A 14,890-nucleotide genomic window follows, 5' to 3' on the forward strand; every position below is an offset into this window, starting at 1 on the left:
CCCTGATAAATTTGTAAAATCCAAAAAAGCCCTTTATAAATTTTTTTCCCTCGCACTTTGAAAGTCTGTCATTATAGCACTTTGAAAGTGCGATAGTCACACACTTTCAAAGTGCGATAGTCACACACTTTCAAAGTGCGAGCGCAATACAAATATTTCTTTTTTTTTCATGTTTAATTTCTGGACGGAATTTTGGACTGTCACTTATTAGTTAAGGTAATAGGATCATTCTAAGCTCAAATATGCAGTTAGAATCTCCAAATTCCTACACCTTCTAGTAGTCACACGATTTTTAAAAATCATCTAATATTAGTTATGTACAAATTTGCAGCAAAACACACTTTAAAAGTGTGTTTACTTCGCACGTTAACAGTGCGTTAACTACGCACTTCTAAAGTGTGTGTGTAACGCACTTTTAAAGTGCGTTTATTTGCAGAAAAAAATAAAAAACGACAGAAACAACTCCCTAAAGTTGGATATTTTCAAAAACGACAAAAGATGGAGGTTGTGGTGGCAGCGGCGGTGGTGGCAGCAGTGGTGGCGGCTGCGGCGGTGGGTGGCGGTGGGTGGTGGCGGTGGAAGAAAGAGGAAAGAGGTAAGGAGAGAGGAAAGAGAAAGAATGTGAAGAGAGTGAGGATTATTTTATATTTTTTTTTCACTAAGTGTATTTAGGACTTTTCATACATTAATGAAGGATCTGAATAGTTGTGGGGGGGTCTGAATAATAATTCCCAACTAGTTAAGAATCCCGTTTGTTATCATCTCATGTTGTTGTCATGTTTATAATTTGCGTGGGGGTGGTGCGCACGATTCATTCTCAAACATGGACGCGTTATTGGTCAGAACTCAGAAGAGACGAAGTACGTTGACAATTTGTTTGATTAATTTGTGCACAAAAGCCAGACAACATGTTGGCTTCTTTGACCTCTTACTATATTCCAATAAATATTACATTTAGAAGTTAGCTTAAATATGCTTGAGTTTCTATATAACAAAATCTTCTACAAAAGATCCTTCAATCTTTTTAAGGTCCAAATCTAAACTCATGTCAATGTATCATCAATTTGGCACAGTCGCATTCGCCTTCTTGCATGTTATTCACTAATCATACGAGTACTTTTTTTTGTTAGAAAAAGGATAATGCATCGATGATGTAAATTTTTTTTACATCGTCAATCAATTAGATTTTAAGGATGTGTCACGTCAATTAATGAAATTAAATAAAAAGATAGATTTTCTCACACTTGAAATCTGATTGGTTGACGGTCAGTGCATAGAAATTAAACTTTTATTTTTTTAACTCTACATGTTTTTACAGCTATAATTCATTCAAAGTTTCATTTCATTTCTACCTTTAATTTTCATTTATATATATTTCTCTTTCCAGTTAATTATATCATTTATCACATCTTATATGTATGCCTTCCAAAAAAAAAACATCTCATATGTATTTTCTCTTTTCTCCTTAATTATTTCTTTTTTCTCTTCTCTAGCTCCATTTTCACTTTATCTTTTTTTTATTCTTTGTCATGGCTAGAAAAACAGAATTTAACCGACCGAATTTAGAAAGAGAAAAATAACCATCGCGATATATTAACCATTATGAAGTTGCCATTTTGTGACTTAGCGGGGGAATTTGCAACGGATTAGTTCTCTCTCTAATAATTTGTCACTAACTCTGTCTCTATATTTCTGTTTTAGCTAGATATTTTACAACTAATTTTTTCCCTCATCAGTAATGTTCCGTAGCAAAAGTTGTCGCTAAATTTTGGAAACTATTTTGAGAGGGACATTTCTATAGCCAAGCAGAGAGGGGAAGAATTCCGTCACTAAAAAAATATAAATAAGATGATTGAAGCGAAGAATCATGACATTTAGTCTTTATTGTGTGTGTGTGGATATATCTCATAATAGGTAAGATGATGATGTTGATGAACTATATATATATATATATGCCCCTGTTTGATTTATTTGTTCATTCATCTTCACAATTAGCTGAAACTGATTCATTTGTAAGAATTTCATGTACTATAGAAGCTACATAGATCAATGCATTTAAATTTTGGGGTGTTGTATATACTGGCGTTGGCGTGTTGTGAACTGCTTGCATTTAATATAAAGACAAGGAATATAAGGCAAAAAAAATCTCCCTCGCAGATTGTTCCACGAAATACAATCCTCCATGAAAATAAGGAATATGAGGCTAACTGCGGGTTGTATTCCTTCCTGAGTCTTGCTAGATGGACGTGATAAAGGGATCTGTCTATCGTTCACCTTAGTCTCTAATTCCTTTTCCTTTTGTTTCCATTGATCTTTATTTTCTTTTGCCTGGCTCTCATCTTGGGCTCTCATCGATCTGGCTGCTTGAGATCGGGGTTCGCAATTGTATTTAGGTTTTAGTACCCTTTGTGCTATCTTAAATGCGGTTTCTTTTACTTTTTTTTAAAAAAATAAATAATAAATCCCCCATGAAAATGCCTAGTCTCGTAGCGACAGAAATTGATATCAAACTACTTAATATGTTAGTGACGGAGTTTCAATACTTTGCGATGGAATATTTCCATCGCTATTTGGGACGGAAGATAAAATATTTGTCTAAATATTTAGCATCTAATTTCTGCCATGGATTTGATTTCGTGACAAAATCCATCGTTGATAATTTTGTGACAGATTTTAGGGTATTTAGCGATATATTTCTCCCCTATATATATGATTTTCTTGTTTTTAGTCACTCACTCTGCTTTCTCTTTTCATCCTTTTCCTCTTCTTCCTTTCACCCACCCATCATTACCCTTTGCCGCCTTCTTTTTCCTCCTCCCTCCACCTCCCTCCTCCCTTTCCCCACATCTCACTCCTCTCCCCCAAACCTCTCCTCCTCCTTTCGCTCACCTCCAATGCGAATTTTGGAATATCAGAAGCAAAATCTCATTCAGGATCAAATTTCACCCTGCACTTTCACTTCAAATGAGTGGCAATTGGATTCTTCATATTACTTATGACCACAACCCTCTTCATTCCAAGTGATAGTGTTCTGGCATATTTATAACCTTCAAGCCCAACCCAAAGTAATACAAAGAAAAAGGAAGCAAAAACTAAAGAAACAGGACACTGGCAGCACAACAGAACCGGGCTACAAAGAAACATAGCCACTAGATATCCATACATTTCTACTTTCCTATTTTCAATTCTTTCCATCAACCTTCACTTCTGCAATATCAGAACGCAATTCCTAATCATAGCCCATTGGAACTCGAAGCTTCAGAGGCACAACCACGAATTAACACATAAAATACAGTACAACTAGAATCCCTAAAGGAATTCAAAAGGGAAGAAGAGGTTCTTAAACACTTGAATAAACCAATTAGACCCAAGAAAACTCTTGACTTAATTAAAGAGAAATTTTTAAAAGTTAATTACCCATCTCTTTACAAAACATCAAAAAGCATCTAAACCGATATTTTCCTCTCATTCTCCTTGGGATCCTTAAACTGCATTTAGGATATTAATTCATTGAGGTCGTTTCAAAACTTTGCACCAACTTCACTATTTCCACTCCTATTCCATAAAACATATACTCCCTCCGTTCCTATATATAAGTCACAAATAACTAATTCTCTTAGATTAAGAAAAGTAGTTACTAGTAATAAATTTGTAAAAAAAATGATTTACTTTCCTAGATTACCCATATTTACTTTCCTATGATTTTCTCTCTCCATGTTAATACTTTTAAAGTTTATCATCTCTTTCATATTAAATATGAGGGTGAACTTGGAAAAAACTATTTAATGCTTCCTAGATATTATAAAGTGACTTATATTTTGTAACAAATTTTTTTCAAAAAATGTGACTTATAATAGGGAACGGAGGGAGTACTTTTCAAGTCAAAATATTTTTTTTTTCTTCTTTTCTTTTCCACAAAGAGCTCACAGCCCCGAAGAATATTTTCTCACCAAAATTCTTTTGCAATTCCTTCATCATTGTGACACATTTATCAACCCAAAAACAAAGTTTTAAACTTCAGAATTTTTTTCTTCTTTTTCCCTTGATGATGGTTCCAAACCCAAAAAAACACCTGAAAATTTTCCTTAAACTCTTTTGCAACTTCTCTAATTTTGTAAGATGTTTTTAACACTTCAAAACCAAGTTGTACTTAAAAATTATCCATCCATTCCCCACACATAGCCCATGGCCACACTAACAAAACAACCAACATTTTTCTTTTAAAACTTTTTAACAACAACACCATTTCCTACACATCCTACCACATAAAACAAGCTTAACTTGAAATTTCCTACCTTTTAACAAGCACAATGTTTCGGTCATACCCTTTTAATTATCAAGATGAACTTGTTTTCAAAAATTAAGTATCACATAGGCTCCAAATAAGTAAATCTATGGTGAAAACAACATCAAAATTCATGACTACGCCTTAGGCTCACAATCTTTATAAAAAACAAAATACATTTCTATCATGCTCATGACCTCAACAACAACATTAATAAAAGGACTTTGATCAAAACTCTAGTTTCAACATTTTCTAAAAACCAAAAACTCAACATCTTTAGAAACAAATAACATGGTTCAATAGATCATCATCATGGATACAACATTAAAAAAACACTTTGAAAGAAAACTATTTTAGAAATTACTCAAGAACCAAAAGTCAAAACTTTTGAAAACAAAATACATCACTATGAAGCTTATGACAAGAGGCTTCAACATTTGTGAATACTAAAGAAGTTTATAACCAAGTATGAACTACAAGACTCAAAAATTTCATGAAACAAAAACCATTAATAGCAATCTCTTGAGATGATATACGTTTTCTATTAAGATAATGACATCAAAAGAAGAAGAAATGGAGTCCTTTAGGGGTGTTGTAGTAGTCGGGCGATTTCGGGAGGCAAATGGAGAAGATGAAGAATTACTTGGATTTTCTCTTTCTTTCCCTTTAATTTTCTCACTTAGAAAAGTTCCAAATGATGATGGTGAGAGATGATGGAGTAGGACGGCCAAGCCATAAGATTTTCAAATCCACATGCAACACTATTTGTCTCAACTTTGTGTCCATATGGTCTAGCCACTATTCGCCCTCATTGTCCCTAATCTTAGCCTTGAAAATATCGTGAGGTGCGACGCCGGAACGTCTCATTTACAACCCAATATTACTTCGTCGTATCGAAAAAAAATATTTTAAAAAATGGAATCCTCACAACATTCGAAAGCATTCCATGTTGTTCAGAATTCCCAAAGCGGTCTCTCTTATACAAAACCTCCACGTTGCATAAGAAACTTTACCGGGGCATCGAAAATGAACCTTAGCAACATTACAGTCAAAATACACGGAACCAACCACATATCATCATAAAGATAAGGAAAATCCAATTTACCAATTTGATAATATAATATTCTGAAAATGATTATGGTTTTTAAGGCAGCGTACTGTTTTCAAATGTTTCCAAACATAACCATAACTCTTCAGTGGCAACATGAATTTATCAATCGAATTATAACTCTATTTTAAGTGACTCATGAATATTGTTTGCTCTTTGATTTAATTCAAGCACTTTCCACTACTAAAAAACGCGAATTACCGACGGAATTTAGCGACGGAAAATAATCCGTCGCCATTAGGAGATGGATGGATGGATAATAGATTGGATTGTGATAGGCATGTGACTGCAGAATTCATTATAGGAATTAATGATTTTATTAAGTATGCTTGTGAACAAGATCAATTTGTTGCCGGAGGTCAGAAAATCAGGTGCCCTTGTAAGAAATGCAAGTGCATGAGATTTCAAGAAACAGACTTGGTGAAAGTCCATCTATGTATGAAAGGTTTCATGACTAATTATTACCATTGGACAAATCATGGAGAACCTATTCCTCAAATGCCCCCAATGGTTGATGATCACTCTTACTACGGTAATAGTGGGCCAAGGGAAATGTATAATACTTATGAGCAGTTGGTGATGGATGCTGTTGGACCAGTAGTTGGTAACTATCTTGAGCAAGAGGACATGATGACCGAAGATCCTAACGCTGAAGCATCTCAATTCTTTAATTTGCTGAACGCCGCAAATTCTTCTCTGTGGGATGGTTGTGATAAATATTCTATGCTGTCAGCTTCTCTAAAAGCCCTAAGTTTGAAGGCAGACTATGGTTTATCTGAGGGGTGCTTTAATGAATGGGTGCAATTTATGGGTGATGCAATGTCCGATGGTAATTGTATGCCTAAAAATTTATACCATGCGAAGAAATCAGTTGCTGAACTAGGGCTAGCATGTGTGAAGATTGAATGTTGTCCGGGGGGTTGTATGTTGTATTATAAAGAAGATGAGATGCTGCAAAGTTGTAAGTTTTGTAAGGAGAAGCGATATATGTTTGGTCTAGCTGCCTTCATATGTTTGGTCTAGCTGCCTTCATATTTGTATGTTATGTAGGGATTTTGATCACAATCTGCCTTCATATTTGTTTTACCAAATTTCCTTCTTGGAATATTTGTTATGTAGAGGAAGTTTAGATGGCTACCTGAGCATGACATCCAAATCCGGAAGTCTTTTGACCATAAAGCATCTACTGGGCTAGGGGACTCACTGTATAGGGTGCGTATTAAGAGAGATAGTGGAACCTAGATTCCCGAGCAAAACCGTAAGGTGATGGAACAAAATTGGAAGGAAGACGCCGAATGGAAGAGAAAGGCAGCAATAAATGCTAATAATAGAAAGTCATCTAGTGGTCCCCTACATACAGGAGGATCCATTCCTTCATCTGAGCACTTTAGGAGATTAGTAAGTAACTCTTACCTTTTTTTTGACACAAATAGTGTCTCTTGGATATGTGCGATAAGTTACAAGTTTACATTTTTTATGCAGGAAAAATCGAGTGAAAAGAAAACTTAAAATTGGGAATTATTTGAAATCACTCACAAACTCAAAAATGATCCCACAAAATGGGTTTCCCCAGTAGCAGAGAAGATTGCGGTAAGTTACTATATCTTTGTTCTTTAATTAGCCATCTTTATCTAACATTTTGTGGGCTGCAATTATATGTTATAAGTTGCTGCAATTTTTGTGTTCCCTGCCTGTTTTTGGTCTAGCTACTGTTAGTTTTGCACAGCCCTTTTATAGGTGCAAAAATAGCTGCATGTATTTGACAGGCAGATTGTTTGTCATCCAAAACATGGCTGAGATGTTAATATCTAAACATGGCTGAGATTTTTCAAGTCGTCCTACTGCTGTAGTTTTCAGTTTTCATGATGTCTAATATCTAAATCTTATGTGAACGTTGATTTTGAAACACAAATTGCTGCAAGAGACTCACAGGAGAATGAAGATGGTGCCCACAAAAAATCAAATGATGAAATCTACTTGGAGGTTGTTGGGGGTGCGAACAAGAAGGGGCGGATTTATGGATTAGGTGCAGAGGCTGTAAAGTTCAAACGTTCTAAGGCCACGTCATCTCATGTCGTCTCACCCTCAGAGTATGAGACAATGAGAAATCTTGTTTCTACTTTAACAGAGGAGAACAAGAAGCTAAAGGGAAAAATGGAGACATATGATGAAAAATTTGCAAACTTGGACAGATTCTTGGAGAGCTTTCCTCAAAGCATGGCTTCACGCTCTGTTGAACAATCACCTACAAATCAGCATAACATAGATGATGAAGAATTAGAGGATGATTTGGATGGCATTTGATTTAGATGAATATATGTATTTGATACTATGTTTTTAATTATACTTGACATTTTACCATGACTATGTATGGATTCACTACTATGGTTATGTATGTTGATGAACATGATCTTAAATATGAAACTTCAAATCAATAGTATATTTTGGGTGCCCACTAGGGTGGGCTAATTTTATTTTGGTCCACCGGTGGACCAGAGGGCAATTTTGGTTTTTTCCCTGTCTTTTCCGTTTTCTTCTTCCTCCCCTTCCCAACCAGCCACCAGTCCACCATCAAGGCCACTATCTCTTGTGTCCACTTCTTCCTAAACAAACCACTCACCCAATGCTCCATCTCTTCTTCACATCTGAATGAGAGGGACATATAGATACAATCCGTGCCTTGAAAGGATTAAATACTTTTCCCAAATAAAGCCACAAAAATTTCCCCCAATATAAGTTCACGCATCCAAGGAATACCAGATGAACATTTCAACGAAATTAACCCAACCTGGTATGCAAAGGCACACCCTCAATGCACTTTCCTTGAACTAGCAAAGGCAATACCCAGGAGCAAAACAACCAGAAAAAAAAAACAGTGGCAAACTAACCCATACATCTCTAACCAGAAATAGAACTAGAACAGAGATGTTTTAGACTTTGTCCCTTCCACTCCTTCTCCCTCCCACTCTCTCCCTGCTTCCCAGCCTCACAAACCAATCTGAATCTTCACCTTCCTCCCATTTTTTTGTTGAAGTTGCAAGAAAGCCTCCATCTTTCTTGCCCCTATCATCATAATGACTGAATAAGAAGCATCAGAACACAAAAATTGAAAACAGATGAAAAAAGGTTAGATTTTTAGAAGGGGGAAAACACCAAACCCAGCAAGATCAACGCCAATCCCAACCTTTCTCCCTCCACTCTCTTCCCAACAACCAAGGTTGGTTTTTCGATCGATGGCAAGATATGCTTCGGAGGCAGCAAGCTCCGCTTCAATCTGCTTCGATTTATGGAAACCCAACCCAGCAATTTCACCGTTGCAAGGATTTCAAAGGCTCTTGGCAGGATCAACCCAGTGGTGCTACAGTTCTGTTGAACTTGGAGGGGGTCGATTTACAATTTTACCCTTCTATTGTCATTTGAAGAATATTCTAGGAATCTTAGATCTAACGGTATTAAGTCAATGGTGCACCGGTGGACCAAAATAATAAAGGTCCACCCTAGTGGGCACCTATATTTTGAATTACTTCTATTTGGGGAAAATATTCAAATTGAATTGTTATTGCACAGGGAAAAAAAAATCTGCTAAAAATTTTTTTTTTGTCATTTACACAGTGGGAAATTAGCGACGGATTTTGTCCATCTCTAACAATTATAAATTAGAGAGGGAACTTTACAGGAAGTTAGCGACGGAAAGCTACGTTCCGTCTTAAATAGCGACGGAACGGTCCGTCGCAAATAGCGACGTCATATATATTCCGTCGTAAATAGCGACGGAACCATCCGTCGCTAATAGCGACGGAAACATGCGTTAATCATGTAAACACGTTAGCGACGGAAAGTAATACGTTTGCGACGGTATATTTCCGTCACTAATAGCGACGGATATCATATTCCGTCGTTAATTTTTTAGCTACGCCCTTTTGCACGGCGGATGCAGGTCCGTCGTTATATGTTTAGCGACGGTTTTTTGCTTATTTAGCGACGGATTTTGCCCGTCGCTAAATAGCTTTTTTTTAGTAGTGTTCTTAGACACAATATTATGCAAATGCGAATAAAAACATAAAAGCGGAAAATTAAATAGGTTTATTCTCTTGAAAGTCTGAGTCTTACAAGCAGCAACATTTTTTAGAGAGTGAGAGAGTTTGAGAGTGAGAAGGTTTTGGAGAGTGTGAGAAGTGGGAGGTTATAAAGACGAAAGGGTGGAGAAATCATAAAAGTTTAGCGCCCATCAAACCGATGCTAACTTGTCGACCTTATAGGGATCGACTCCAATTAGCACTGGTTAATTTGGTCGGTGATTTTAGCGTCGGCCTCTAATAACCGCTAATGGATGGTGGGCCAGCGCAAAATTTATTGGTTCTTAGAGCCTCGATTACGAAATCGGCGCTAATGGTTGGTGAGTTGGCGCTACTTAGCGTCGGTTTATCTTTAAGTTGAATGGAACGTAAAATTAGCGCTTTACCTTAGTTTGACTTACAGTAATGAGCATATTTTATATCATTGTTGGAACCGACGTTAAACTTTATTGCTAAAATGGTTGTTTTTTTATAATTTAGGAGACCGTAACCAAACTGTGCCTTAAGTTTTCACCCACAATTTTTTCACATAAGATCGCGGTTTTGCTGCCGCGACCCAAGCCTGAAGTATTGTAGTGCATTTGGTTTATCCAAAACATTTCAACACATGAAAATGGTAATAATGTGCTATTTCCCCACCAACCGAAGGAATCATTCCAAATTTAATTTAGATGCCACACTAATAAGTGTTGAATGTCTTCCTCCTTATAATCTGTAACCATACATAACGTTTATTTCCTCCATTTCTAAATTGATACCATCTATGTTTACTTTGGAGGCTACTTATTTTATACAAGCTTCCACATAACATCACGCACCTTCCTTGGAACACCCTTGACCCTTCACTTCAATCTATTTGGAAAAAAATACAGGTCAATATACTAGGAAAACATGCAATGCATTCTGTTTAACTATTCAATTAAATTAAATTATTATTGTGACAGATAACACCTACTAGGTCAGTTCCTCCTTTTCTGGAATCAATATATAGTTTCTTAATCCTTTGTAGCTGAACATATTGACAAGAGAAAGGATACACACTAGTTTAAGGCAACTATAAATACAGGACACATCAATTAGGCCTAAACCATCACAAGCTAGCACTAATCATAAGCCACTCTCTCAACCTTTCCATCTTGCTTTAATTAGAAAAACTCCATTAATTGCCATGATCCTTCCAAGCATGGAAGTTCGTTTCTTCTTTCTCTTTTGCCTTATTGGGATTGGCTCAGCTCAGTTGTCTTCTAATTCTTACGCCAACACGTGTCCTCTTGCGCTTACAGCCATTAAAACACAAGTAGCCCTTGCTGTGACCAAGGAGCTTCGCATGGGAGCCTCTCTGCTTCGTCTTCATTTCCATGATTGTTTTGTTCAAGCAAGTCAACACTTTCACTTTTCCTTCTTTGTTTATTAAATATTTTTTTTTAGCGTATACTATTGAATTCTTGATCTAATAATATGTATACCGTACGCTGCGATAGATACAATTGACACAGGTTTGTGGTAGTTTTAAACTTCACAATTCGTGAAGTTATTTTCAAAAAACACGAAAACACATTTTTGGCCGTCACGATACTAGAAATGTGGATGTCAATTGTATGCCACACTATCCTGTGTTAATAATTTCCTGTATCCAAATCAGGAGTATTAGCTGAGCATAAAGATACATGCATGTACCGATGTACGTATATTCACAATTTCACATACACAAATAATTAATCAGTTATTAGATATGCAAAAGACACACTTCACCATACGTATGCACTAGCAAACATGTATATATAATGTTGTATAAAAGGTTGAGTTTTTCCACTAGCTAACAAGTTAGATCCCTAGGGTAGTGAAATAACTGCAGGGTGGTGCAGCTATGATCCAAAGGTTCATTTCAATCTAAATTATATATTTATCTACTATTTTTAATATTTGTTAAACTTTCTCTGTAGCTCAGACCCATGCAGTTACATTTTTTAACTGCAAACGATAGTGATCTTTTTCTAAAGACTAGTTCATTAGTTAGATACGGATAAGGATTATCTGCAAATTAAAACAACTCTTTTAGGTAAACTTTTAAATATAAATCAATATTAACTTCTTTAATTTTAAAAAGATGATTTTGAATGGTGAGATGTAACACTGCACATCTTGCAGATATTTAATTTTAAAACTGCAGGGGATCTAATCAACAATACTTGATGATCAGCTCCAGTGTCTTTAGTAATTAGAAGGGAACATAATAACTTTATTTAATTCTCAAGAAAATCAATTTTTCATTTTGTTCTCAATATTGTGGTTTTGTTTTTTATTTCAGGGATGTGATGCATCAATACTATTGGATGACACAACGAGTTTCACAGGTGAGAAGACAGCAGCTCCAAACAATAATTCAGTGAGAGGCTATGATGTTATAGACAACATCAAATCTGTAGTTGAGACGTTATGCCCTGGTGTTGTATCATGTGCTGATATATATCGTTGCTGTAGCAGCAAGAGATTCAGTTGTTTCTGTAAGTATATTTAGTTTGAAGTCAATGAAATAGAAAAATTATATAAAGCCCATAAAGGAGTTTGAGAGTAATATTATGAAATAATTTTCTCAGCTTGGTGGACCTAGTTGGAGTGTGCTATTGGGAAGAAGAGATTCAACTACAGCAAGTTTCAGCTCTGCTAATTCAGACTTGCCAGCACCCTTTTTAAATTTAGGTGGCCTTATCACTGCTTTCACCAACAAAGGTTTCATAACTGAAGAAATGGTTGCTCTTTCAGGTACATTTTTTGTTCTGTTAACATTCTAGCTGGTTGGTTATGTCCATAGTTTAGGTGTTATGATGTAATTTAGTTTGGGTACATATTGTGATCTTTGTATAGTTCTTTATATGTTAATTCAATTTTTGGCTTATAAAATGGTGAAAGTAATAGTCCCAGATCTATGGGTTTACTAAATGAATGTATATATAATATATACTTGGGTGTTTTAGACTATACTACACATTCACTCACCCATCCCAAAACACTCCCAGACTCTTAGCTTAGTTTTGGGCCTCATCGCTTCAAATCTAATAAGTGGTATCAGACTTTACTTGACCAACAATTCAGGACCTAGAAAATAAAAAGTCTGGAAAATAAAACTAAACCAAAAAAATGGCGCATAAAAAAAAAATTAAACTATCAAAAAATGGTGGTGTTAAATTTGGCACCCCACCCAACCAATTTAACACCCTACTTTAATGTAGTAATTGTCCAAAGTGCCCCTGGCATTAAGTGCATTCCGGGATTTGTATTCCCGGAACATGTTCTGAGTAATATTCCGGGAATTTAAAACCTGAAAACTTTCAGGTTCTACTTCTTGGAACCTATTTTATGCTTTCCGGATTCTAAAACCCAAAAAAACCATAATCCCAATTGAAAAGCGCTTCGGGTTCTAATTCCCGTAACCTATTTTATACTTTTCAAGTTTTAAAACCCGGAACTACCATAATCCAATTTCAAAAAGCATTCCGGGTTATATTTCCCGGAACGTTCCGAGTTCTAATTCCCGGAACAACTTAAATCTCAGAAGAAGAAGAAGAAGAAAAATTAACAGCGTAGTAAACGAAAAGAAAGAGAAAAAGAAAGAGAAGAGAAAGATGAAAAGGAAATGAAGAGTGGGAGAGAATGGAGAATGAGAGGGAATGAAGAGTGAGAGGAATGGAGAGGGAGTTTGAAGAAGATGGAGTGGTGGGAGGAAAAATGGTTGTTTGAAGAAGATGAAGAGTAGGGTGGGAAGTTAGAAGTGGAAGAGGATAGTTTTGAAGAAGGGGTATTTTAGGGTATTAAATTTTGGGGAGGGGTGGGAAATTGGTTGCTTGAGGTGGGAAATTTAGTTCCCATAAAAAAAGTCATGGCCTCTTCAGACTCTGGTACAAATAAAAGAAGCATAACTTTTCAGGATTCGCCTGAGTACAAGCTGAGACAAAGCACGAGTAACTCGATTACTCCAATTAGTTTTGAGGGGGAGTGAGGAAGGTAGTAAACATCAATGGGTTCACCAAACTAGTAAATGAGTGTATATATACTTAAGTGTTCCAACTTCCAAGTCTAAATACCTTAAGGTTTTTGAACTACACTACACAACCAGCCACAACCATAAATCTTAAAACACTCCTTGACCTTGAGTATAGTTTTGGGCCTGCACGCATCAAAACCAATATAAATTAAAATGCCTAAGATCAAATCTTAATTATAATTAGTTTTACAGAGCATACTCTTGAACTTTTTGTTTATGAAATATTTCAGGATCACACACAATTGGGAAAGCGAGGCGTGACGAGACAAACATAGACTCCTCTTATGCAAAATCCTTGCAAGGAAATTGTCCTAGCGTAGGTAGTAATAGCAATATGTCCCCTCTTGACACCACCAGTGAAATCACCTTTGACAATATTTACTTCAAGAATCTGCAGAGCCAAAAGGGTCTATTACACTCAGATCAAGAGCTTTTCAACGGAGGAACCACGGACTCACAAGTGAATTCTTTTTTTTTTTTGGTCAACAAGTGAATTCTTATGTTACTGATCCTGATAGTTTCAGAACTGACTTTGCCAATGCAATGGTTAAAATGGGGAACCTAAGCCCACTCACTGGGTCCAATGGCCAGATTAGGACCAACTGTAGGAAGACCAACTGAAAATTTGGGCCTTCTGGTATTATATATATATAAGTGTTTTATATTTTGTTTGTGTTTAAGAGGTGCAAACTCGTTTGGAAACTGTGACTTTTATAGATGTGTCTCGTCTTTTTTTTTGTTACAATGGGAAAGAAACAAACAAAGCAACAAACTAAACAACTACATCCACAGAGCAGGAGAACAATAACAGCTGGAGGAATGGTCCAGATGACCAGATGTGTCTCGTCTAACACTAATCAAATAGCTTTTTTTTTTGGTCGAAAAAAAAATCAAATATTTTGGTTGATAATTGATATTATAAGTATAGTACAAGGTTGTGGCGGTGATTTAAAAAACGAAAAAACTAGGCTGTGGGGTTCCTTTGTGTATTAATTTTAATGTAATCATTTGCCCAAAAGAGGACAGATAATATTGACGTAATCAATAATTATTTTATTATATTGCAGTTATATTATATTTTACAAAATAAAAGAAGAATATCATTATAAGGGTCAAAATCAATGCTTTCTCAACGGTAATTATATATAAATACAATATCACTATCAATATTACTACTATAATGTATGGACTACGATGATTTTGGTCCAGCTAGCATTGGTATTATTAACTTGATTGTTCAAGTGAATTTTCAATTTAGTATTGTTATGTCTCTAAAGAAGTCTTATTTTATGTTTTCCAAATAAAAAAACATTGACAAAGTCAATTAAAAACTATTTGTTTTAGTTTATACTACTTAACTCAGCTCGTGTCTTTTTTAG

General features: G+C 35.7%; 1 pseudogene; it reads left to right on the forward strand.

Annotated features, from left to right (window-relative positions):
• The first annotated feature begins 10,574 nt into the window (after positions 1 to 10,574).
• On the forward strand, positions 10,575 to 14,287 carry LOC130728046 (cationic peroxidase 1-like; annotated as a pseudogene).
• Positions 14,288 to 14,890: the final 603 nt, after the last annotated feature.

This window comes from Lotus japonicus, chromosome 1, assembly GCF_012489685.1.
Source record: "Lotus japonicus ecotype B-129 chromosome 1, LjGifu_v1.2".
Lineage (NCBI taxonomy): Eukaryota > Viridiplantae > Streptophyta > Magnoliopsida > Fabales > Fabaceae > Lotus > Lotus japonicus.